The sequence below is a fragment of the Eleginops maclovinus genome, chromosome 12, assembly GCF_036324505.1.
Source record: "Eleginops maclovinus isolate JMC-PN-2008 ecotype Puerto Natales chromosome 12, JC_Emac_rtc_rv5, whole genome shotgun sequence".
NCBI classification, from domain to species: domain Eukaryota; kingdom Metazoa; phylum Chordata; class Actinopteri; order Perciformes; family Eleginopidae; genus Eleginops; species Eleginops maclovinus.
The window spans coordinates 8,984,831-8,996,000 of record NC_086360.1 but is presented as its reverse complement, the minus strand read 5'-3'; positions in this window follow the sequence as shown (position 1 = coordinate 8,996,000).

Below are 11,170 nucleotides of genomic sequence, written 5' to 3'. Positions count from 1 at the left end.
GGAATGAGCACACACATACAAGCACATACGCACTCATGCCTCAGGCCAAGGGACCCATCAATTAGAGTGGGCTCAGTCAAGTCATCATCATCTTCCTCTTTTTTTCCTTCAGTGCTCAGAAGTGGCACAATATGGACTCTCTGCCCCCTCTGAGCGCTTCAAATCTAGAGCACTTGCATAAGACAAGAGTCTATTTTATTGGCACATAAGCGAAAATAAATCCCGGATTCCATCAGGGTATTGGGAGTGGATGTTGTTTTATGTCAAGGAGGGAAGGTGTGGAAGCCACAAGGGTATTTTAGGGAGCAGAGATTGGCAGAAGGAAGCTGAGGCCATCAAATATTGTTTGTCTGCTGGTTTTTTGTTTTGCTTTGTACCTCTGCTGTTCGCTGTCCCGGAGACGAAGGCTGTCGTGCTCGTCAGGGTGCTTCATTTACCTTGTGCTGTCAGATGTCATCTCAGGAAGATGTTGGGCACAAAAAACACTCCAGCCCCCCACTGCAGTATTTGATTTCAGTTTCTATTCACTGTTTACAATCTAGTGAGACACTGATGTATTACTGAATGATATTTTCTCTTAATTTGTACCCTAATGTTGAAGTAAAATAGTTTGCAAGTGGCATTCATTCCACCACTTGGCAAATGCTTTATGAATGTTGAATATATTTGTCTGAGCTCACAGTTTTGTATGTACTTAGCAATGAGTAGCAAGTACAAATGACTTGTGTATGTTTACAAGAAAACGCAACAGATTTAAGATGGTAAATGTTTTTAAGATGCTCAACAAGCACTGATGTTAGCACAGCCTCAGAGATTAAGTGAGTACACATTCAACATCTAGTCTCACTGTCTCTACCCCAGAAGTAGAAAAGGCACAGGAATGACAAATACAATGTGTCACAACCTATTGCAATACACAAGTCCTCCCTTGGATCTTTTCAATATTTACTATTTGTTGACACTATCAAGAGGTTTTGTTATGTTTGCCATTCTTCATAGCGCTTATATTAGACGTATAAATCGTTTGTTCTCTGAGACACAATATGAACAGTGGATTCCATATTCAATCATCCATTTTTTCTCATTACCACTTGCTGACATTTGACAAATATAGGGATAGTTCAGTAGTTTTAAGAAGATAAATAATTCCTATTTGAGATGGAGAATAAAAGATCAGTACCGGTGTGCTATGGTTGAGCCAGGACACGGTTTGAATAGTTTACCATAGATCTCAACATCAAATGGTAGCCACTACATAAACTTTGTCCTGCACCCAGCAATGCCCTTCCTGAGCAACAAGTTTTGTAAGTGAAACACTGATGGACTCCTGCAGCCCGGGGTCAGAGAAGCAGCCATATTGATTTAGCTTGTTTATAAAGACAGTAGGAAACAGGGTAGACTCTGAATGCCAACAGGAGAGACTTGAAAAAGGCAGTGCCTGGAGGCATTTCTGTTTTCCCCCGTCTCTGCCTCTTTCTGTTTACCTTGGACGCATTGTACCCTCAATGTTCTCACAGTCATTGCCGCTCTTGTTCGCATCTGTCTTTCTTTAACTTCCGTCTATAATGTTTATTCTGCATGGATGAGTGATTTTGAATATGATGAAAAATGACCATCTGACAAACGTTGTTATGAAACCGAGCTCCATAGGAGACCGTGTTTGTTGTGGGGAAATTCTCTGACGTCCTGCTATGGATTTCTCCGACAAGTTGATAAGTAATGCAATTAAATGGACTGCATGCTGCAGGACGGGGATTATTTATTCACGGCTAAAGCTCATTACATTTTTATAACAAAAGCTTCCTCTGAGTCTTTTTATGGCATGTGTGTTTCATTTTATCTTATTTATGTGAATTTCTGACAATTATAGGCAGTGTGTGAATTATTCCATGGTGCCAATGCTGAATGTTTCCTACAGCAAATATGTACTTTGCCTGTCGGACTACATTATACCTATCTAGACACAGAGTCTACAATACAATACAGCTGAGCACTTTCCCTTCCACCTCCTATTTGGGACGCTGGATGCAGTTGGGTTTTTATTTTTTTTTGGACAAGCTGCCGATAACATTTGAGTGTTTAGCTGCTAAAGAGCTAGAATTTGTTAAACGACGACATTTCAATGTTTTAACATTTCAATCCAGGGTCTTAATTGTCTTAACAAGTAAATGTAATTGCTATTGGAAATATGTACAAGTACAGCTTTCAATAATGATGGTATAATGATGACAGCATTATACCATTTTATCATTATAAATAAATAAATGATTTCCAGAGTTTTTCATTTAGAATCACTGATGTTTGTTGGATGAATCGCCTACTAGTTTTTTCTATAAGTTGTGGTTCATCTTCACCTCTGCTTTCTGGTGCAGTTGACCAAAGACCCATGAGGTAACAACAACTTGACCTGTAATTGATTGACTTTTACCCAAATTAACTAAAGCAGCGAGAACGAGTGACAAAAAAGTCATATTCAAGTGTTTGTATTACGATGTTAAAGCTAAAAATAATACATATAGTATTAAAGTAAGATAAATAGAAAATGAACAATTATGAAATATAAACATTAAACAATTGTAAAATATATCCATTTAACAATTATAAAATATGAACCTTTTAAAATGAACTAATTCATGTATTAATTTACTGTCTGTCTTATATTTAAAGCTTTCCATCAGCCTCCACTACAGAACGTACAAACAGGGCTCTGGCCAGTGTCAGCGCAGTGTCAGCTGAGGGTAGCAGGATCTCTTGCGCTGCAAATGAACGTCGGACATTTGGCATAACCTATCACATTTTCTTGATTACTAACTGTATTATTAGGTAGTGGATTCAGCCATAACGGTCCAAAGGGCAGAGCTGCACATCTCTACCCTCAGATAGGGGGTTTTCTTTTTCAGAGCACATCTTCGGCCATTCTGAGAAAACTATATAAAGATTCAGAATCAATAAAAAGATTATCAAATCGTACCTCATTAATATGGCTATGTATTCTCTTTATTTTCCCGTAATATCTCTTAATGATTAAGTATTATTAAAGTATAAATGTATGCATCAACAGGAACAATTAAACAACACTGCAGCAGTTTTGGGTTAATCACAAACTGAATTAGGATTTTAACTAGGGTCAATCCTTACAGGCCTATTAAAAGCAGCTGTTGAAACTGAAGAAATTCTTATTTTTGTCATGAATAGACACAGATTCATTTCTCTCTCTGAGCCAGAGGTCTGTAAATTCTTCACAACATGACCGCTGTCCTCTCAGATAAGAACTCCCAAGGTGACCCACAGCTTTTCTCTGGGGGGCTCTGCGTAACGGTCCATGTCCTGGCACGCAATCACCACGGATGAGCGTTACTCCGTATCCTTGGGGCCCGGGAAGGGCAGATCGGCGACACAGAGTCGTCGTCCTTACCCTACGGTTTTCTTACCCTAATGCTGACTCCTGATTGAATTTGGCAAGATGGTAGTGTCTTCTTTCCCTTGCCCTTTGCAGCTGTGTCTCTCCTTCACACTCTCCATGGCCGCTTCTTCACCTGCCTGGCTGACTTGCACTGTGCTGAGTCACTAAATAAAATATTTTACAGTCTGCCTAATTGTTATGCATTGGCACGACTTGCAGATGTTTGTCTTTCCTGTTAAACTCTCCGTTCTATTACAGAGTCTTTGAATAAAATCGTATTGATATATCATTTTTTCTTATTAGAGTACTTCTTATTGCAAGTAATGTTTGGATCACATTTAAAAAGCTTACTGTGAAGAATATAAATGATGTTATTGTTTAAATTAACGATAACTACAGATGCCAGGAGAAGAGAAATGCGTTAAACGTCTGAATTACAGCCCAGAAATCTTGTGCTACGTCGAGTGGAAAATGCCCACCCATGTTTTTAATTTGGCAGACAGCACAATTATTCCAGCCCCAACCAGTGCCAATGTGTTCATCAAAAGAAGAGCAAAGTCCTTCATTTGGCAAGCACAGGACAAAACATTGCTTGAAAAACAATCTGCATGGTTTTATAGAAACCAAGAATATCGAAATGTCCTATTTTTGCCTTTAGTTTAATTATGCTTGGGTGACTCTAAATTAACCTGCGATCATTCATATCACCAACAATCCTTTGCACATTTTCTGATCTTTGACCTTCTGGGTCCGGTTAAGTTAGTCAACTAAAACTACATCATTTAAGCAAGAAAAGTGTGGTCATTGTACATTTCTCTTATAATAAACTGTTCATTGGAGAAATAATGATAAAGGTTGTATCTATATCTCGCCGCACAGCCTGCCATCCACTCCGTTGTCCTAGAGGTTTGTGGCCCCATTAAAGTGACAGACTAGCTTTCAATTCATAACAAGATTTCTATGCAAGACCAGAAGGGGGTCGACAATCAGGAAAACATAGACATTTCTCGTGATGACATAGAATTCCAACACTCACTCGGTATCCATTCGAATGAGTCCATGCCGGCACTAGTTCAGAGTCGACTCAACTCTGTTTTTCCACCACTGTCAATGCCAGCACAACTCCATTTCCCAGTAATACCAGAGAAAACTTACCTAACAACAATGGTTGACGGTGTTGCAGCAGTGCTTATTCTGCTCTTACTCTTCCAAAGCAACATGAAATTGCAAGCATGACTTCTTCAACAACTTCAAACCCTTTGTTGTATTGACCATATAATGTTGTTTCTCATGTTAATCCCGCCCCAGCCTCTCTTTGTAAGTCTCAGATGTCTCTTTGTGCTGACCGATCAAAGAGCTCAAACCAATTTTCGGTCCTCTGCAGTGGAACCACGAAAAACAAGTTTGAAATCTGGCTCCGACTCTGAACGGACCATGCAACTGCCTCGATGGCAAAGCGTTTGCCTGAGTTTCCTAACTTCAGGCATGTCTCTGCAGTTTTTTGGGCTCTCATCGAAGTATATTCCATCTTCAACAAAATGTACTAAATTAGTTTAAAATGTATTTCAAAATAATTACTGCTTCAAACCTTTGGTAAGGTCGTTTCAGAGTCATGTGCTTGCTGCCATTGGCACTGATGGTAATATTTTACCGAACAGTCACGTAATTTTATTGGTTATAGCAAGTCTTTCAGTTTGTTTACCTGGACAGCAATCTTTGCTTATCAGGGCAATAAGATGTATTGATTACTGATAGTTTGTGTAGATGTCAGTCATATGACGAGGATGTCAGATAATTATGCGAAAGAGGAGTATACCTGAGGTGTTTTATTGAACTGTTATTTAGCGAAAAGCTGCTCTGGCTTAATGTTCATAATGCATGTGATATCTGTGCACACAGCTAAAATAGTTTTGATTTAAAACCTTCAACAACTATAACTCTTTTCTCACTCTTTAGTTGCCCTTTGGTTAAAGTACAGATAATATTAGATGATTTTCAAATTCTTATTAACCTTAAGATGATCTGAGCTCCAAGTTTCTATGATGAAAAGCAGATTTAAAATAAGGCCTGGTTTGAAGGATTATCTTTTATTTTATCTTGTCGTGCACCTAGAAAGAAAAAGAAGAGCGTTGAGCTACGGCATGATGGGTAATTACATTTCCAGATTGACTGCTTTGCTGGTTTTATCCAATGTCTCTTAAGCTGAGACACTTTTCTACATGTGTCCACCTTGCTATCTGTGACAGTGCTGATAGGGAGATGAAAATTCATTTATATTCAGTCTGATATGCTAATAGAAAGATTCAGTGTAAAGCCGATTACATTTCCAGTCTGCATTTAATCGTGAAGTTGAATCAGTCAATGTTATTGCGGTGCTGTTAGTGGTCTTTTTTTGGATGCTGCAGTACATTGTTCAGTTTAACAAACATACCAAAAATGTCAGGGTTTGTAACTCCCCTCCGTTTGTTGATTTCGCTCCTCCTCACACTTTGGCCCGCCCTGTGTCACGTCACACAATGGACTCACACCTGGTCTATTTTCTTTCTCAAAATTGCAGTCGTCTAGGGTGACCAGGTGCCAACAAGCCAAATGTAGGACAAAGAGTAGATTTGTGTGGGACAATGCAGGACATGTTACTGTGTTGCTAAGAGCTAGTTTAGATTGAAATATAATGTCTATCTAACCCTTAAAAATAAAAATGTCTACTGAAACTATTACTGACTTACTTACTTAATCCTCTTCGTCCCCTATGGGACATAAGGCTTCAATGAGCTCTCTCCATTGCATTCGGTCCCTGGCAGCATGTTGGGCCTTTCCCATGATAGGTTAATCTTTCCAGCTCTTGTGTCACAGTTCTGCGCCAGGTGGTTTTGGGCCTCCCAGGTTTTCTTTTAGCTGGTGGTGTCCATCTTAAGGCCACTCTTGTAATGTGGTCCTGCTCCATCCTCAACAAATGTCCCAGCCATCTCAGGCGTCTGTGCGCAATCTCCTTGGTGATGCTCCTGCTTCTTGTTTTTTTGTACAGTTCATTATTGGAGATCTTATTAGGCCAAAAGATCTGGCATAGTCGTCGGAGGCATCCATTATGGAACACTTCCATTCTCCTCATGTCTGTTTGGACAACTCGCCAGCTCTCAGAACCGTACAGCAGAACAGACTTTACATTGCTGTTATATAGGAGCATCTTCATTTTAAGGCTGTATTGTTTTGATCTCCAGATGGGACGGAGTTGGGAGAAGGCACCCTGAGCCTTTCCCAGCCTTGCTTTGATGTCTTTTGATGCCCCGTTGTCCTTACTGATAAGACTGCCCAGATAGGTGAAACCACAAACTCAAGTGGTTTCTCATTAACAAGGATGGATGCTGTGGGGATGGAATTGACACACATCACTTGTGTTTTTGAGGTGTTGATACTGAGCCCAACTTGTCTGGCAAAGTTGTTCAGCCTATCAGTTTTAGCCTGCATGCTGTACTCGTTTGTTGATAGGAGGGGAAGATCGTCAGCGAAGTCAAGATCTTCCAGCTGGGAGAACAGAGTCCACTGGATGCCTCTTGGTCTGTCTGCTGTGGTGTTGGTTGTAATCCAGTGTATGGTGACCAGGAAGAGTATAGGGAGATGATGCACCCCTGTCTCACTTCGGACTGCATGGAAACCACTCTGTGAGGTCATTTCCCATGATGACACTACACTCAAAATGTTCATAGAATGTTTTTATGATTGAGAGGATCTTTGATGGTATTCCATAGGAGTGCAGTATCTTCGGGTGTTTCGGTGGACACTGTCGAAGGCCTTCCTGAAGTCCACAAAGTTGATGTAGAGGGGTGAGTTCCATTCCAAGCACTGCTGTATGATGTTACGCAGAGCAAAGATCTGGTCCATACATCCTCTTCCTTTCCTGAAGCCTGCTTGCTCCTGTCTTATCCTGGTGTTAATGGCTGTCTCCATCCAGTTGAGAAGGACTCTGCAGAACACCTTGCTTGGAATAGACAGAAGGGTGATTCCACGCCAGGTGTCGCAGTTCTTAATGTTGCCTTTCTTGGGGACTTTGACAATAAGACCTTTGGACCAGTCTTCAGGGATGGTGTCACTGTTCCAAATGTTTTGGAATAGGTCCTTCAGCACTCGTGTTGATGTTGGAATGTCGGCCTTGAGCATCTCAGAATGGATAGCGTCTATGCCATATGCCTTGCCACTCTTCAGGGTTTGGATGGCAGCTTTAACATCAGCAGGGTCAGGGGGGTTGGTGTTGATTTCCAGGATATTCTCTGTTGTTGTGATGTTGGCTGGTTGTTCTGGCTCAGGGAGGTTGAGTACTTCCTGGAAGTGTTGGACCCATCTGGCTGCTTGTTCTCTCTCTGATGTACAGATGTTGCCATTCTTGTCCCTAACATGAGTAGTTTGGTTTGTACATTTGCCACAGAGTCGCTTTGTGATTTTGTACACTGTGCCCAGGTTTCCATAGGCTGCAACTTTCTCGGCTTCACTTGCCAGGTGTTCAACAAAGTCCCGTTTGTCTCTCCTAGCACTCCTCTTCACCTCTCTGTCCTTGTTTTTGTAGGACATCTTGGCTTTCTCGAGGAGTCGTTGGGACTTGGTGTTCAACATCTTTGCCTTCAGCTGCTTCCTCTCTTCAACTTTCTGCCAGGTGTTGGCTGATATCCATTCTTTGGCCCCATTCTGTTTGAAGCCCAGGACCTTTTATGCTGTTTCAGAGTATATGGTCTTGATAGCATTCCATTTGCTGTTTATGGTGGGTTCTTCTTCCATTCCAGAGGAAGCCTCTGGCGTGCTGAAGCGGATTCTCAGTTCCAACACAAACTTCTTGTTTTCTTTGGATACTGGAGTTTAACAATGTTCAGTTTCTTCTGCCGGTGACCTTGTAGGATTGACTTCTTCAACTTGAGTTTAATGGTGGCAGCGATTAGGTAGTGGTCGCTATGGGCAACTGCACCCCGGTAAGCTCTAACATCTTACAGTGTCCTGCGCCATTCACCATTAATGATAATGTGGTCAATTTGGTTGATGGTCCTACCATCAGGTGACTGCCATGTGAGCTTATGTATATTATTGTGTGGGAAGATGGTACCGCCGATGACCAGGTTGTTGTTCATGCAGAAACCAACAAGGCATTCACCATTGTTGTTTCTTTCGACACATCTATGCCTGCCCATTGCCCTCTCATTGTTGGAATTGTCTGTTCCCACTTTGGCATTCATGTCGCCAGTTAGGAGAAGAACATCGTGTTGGGGTACCTTTGAAACCGCCATTTGTAGTTGTTCATACCAGTTTTCTTTGACCTCCTCCTCAGCCTCATCGGTTAGTACATAGCACTGTAAGATGGTGAGTTTACAGAACTTTGAGTTGAGGCGTACTCGGATCAGCCTGTCACTTACTGGTTCCCACTCCAGCAAGGTTTTGGCCTTCTCCTTGGAGATTAAGATAGCTGCACCATGTGTGTGGGTGTTCTCGTGGCCAGAATCGAGGATGACAGACCCATCATGCAGGGCTTGACGACCGGAGCCGATCCAGTGACTCTCACTTATCCCCAGGATGTCCAGGTAGTACCTTTTCATCTCACTGAGGACTTGTGCTGTCTTGGTGGTCTCAAACATGGTTCGGACGTTCCATGCTCCAATGCGTATCTTGGTTTTAGGCTCTAGTAGACCCTTTTTCGCGCTCCTGACTTCCTTTCGGATTTCATCAGAAGTGGTCAAACTATTAGCTTATAAATATAAATACCAACGCTTTACTATGGTGTAATTGCTTACAAAAACTATACAACTGAAGGATTAAATATATTTACTTTAAATTGTGATGTTTTTCTAACAGACTATCATCCGTAAATATTCTCGTTCTCTCTTGTGATACTCAAGTCTGGAAAAATTACCACAGCTAGCTTACTGTCACAGTCTGCTGACCTGTGGGACCAAGTGCCGCACAGTGTGGTAAACGTTTATTAAATAAACTGCTGGTACCTCATCTGTTTGGCAATCCTGTTTTGGTTTCAGGAAGGATAAATCCACAGATCGATAATTTCTTTATGAGTCAGGCGTGTCTTGTGAGTTTTGGGGATCGCTTTAAAAGGTATTCACCTCCCCATGCAATTGAAAATAAATTCTGGGGACTCGCACCAAAACTTTCCCTCTGTGGATACACCCATAAGTAAATACATTTCTCGGCTGATTGATTGACATCTGACACAGTTAATGGTGATAGGCCTCTCTTGTTTTCTAAACACATAAAAAACATGTTTAAAATGGGCAACTGTCAATCAAATGTGGAACATCGAATAAATGTGTGGCACAAGTTATAAAAATGCTGTGCAGTCCCGCACAAAGCAGGACACTTGGTCACCCTACAGTCTTCTAAAATTGAAATATGTTATCAGCGTTCAGCAGCCTGAGCCAACGCACTTAGAATTTAGGGTTTACATGTCAATGAGGGGCTCTCAGTAATCAGGTGAACCCATCCAAGAGCCTGTGTCTATATTGGCAGCCGCGCTAAAACACAGTCACCGTGCGTGCCTTGATTCATTGTGTGCTGTGTTTGTCATATCATATCTCTTCAAAACATTAAACAAAAAAGCGTGGCTGTCCTGAAAGCTGAGAAAAGAAAGGACTGATGACGGTTTTGAAGAAAAGGTTATGCTAAGCTTTTCTTAGTTTCACCAGAACAAACCTAACTTTGAAAGTATGCAACAGTGGCAGAAGTTGCAAGAAAGGAAATGTAATGACTTGCACTGAGAAAGATAAACCCTTCGCCTTCCCTTTCTTGCTGAATATATTTGTAAAATAAATCCATGAAGTTGAATCTGTGTGTGCTAACAACTGCAATTACTGTCAGCATGAGATCTGACAGTGCAAAGCCATTGAGCCCAGCCGAAACATGTCTTACCTTCCCTCTGCTTCTTTTAAAATATATCAACTAATTGGTGATGTACAATGAATGGATGAAAAATCACAGAAGACTGTTCAGCTGCCTTGACAAGGGGCTTCAAATTGGCGATGATTTGAAGAACTTGCTGAAATTATTTTCTGACGTCTTTACCATAAAACAAGTGAAGTATAAATGATTATGAAAAGTCTCTTATAGTGTACATGATGCCTCGTCTTCACAGGTGAAAGTCTATGGCTAACTCTGGCACATTTACACAATGGACTCAAGTGCTCATGTAAATATAAAAAATGAATAAAACAAATCTCTCCATTAAAACGCCAAAGCTGACACGTGGAAAGTTGTCCCTCTCTGCTTAATGCCTGGGTGTCCTTCAGCTCAGTGTTCCATATAAAACGAGAGCTAGCAGAAGCACTTCATAGAAACACTCAGCAGGAGGAAGCTGCCCTCGGCACAGCCTCCAATATAAGCTGGACTTCCTCCCAGGGCAGAAACAGCTGCTTGCTATTCCCCACCATGTGTGTTGTGGGGCCTGCTCATCTCTGCCCTCTGATTCGATGCTTCTGCACCATCTTTATGCAAAGCACACTGATGAAGCAGCCACTTATCATTAAGTGGCTGCGGTAGTTATACATCAAGGTTTCATGTTATCAGTTAATATATGCATTATGAATCCAGACGTTGTAAAGCGCTATGTCTTTATTCATACCTATTACCGAGGATTGGTAGATATGAATTCCAGCACTGTTACATTTTTAAAAATTGAATAACTTAAATATTGTTACAAATAAAAAATAAAACATGTAAAAATAAAATACCAACCATTGCAAAATGTATGCCTTAACAACAATAAATATCATGTAAAACTAATTA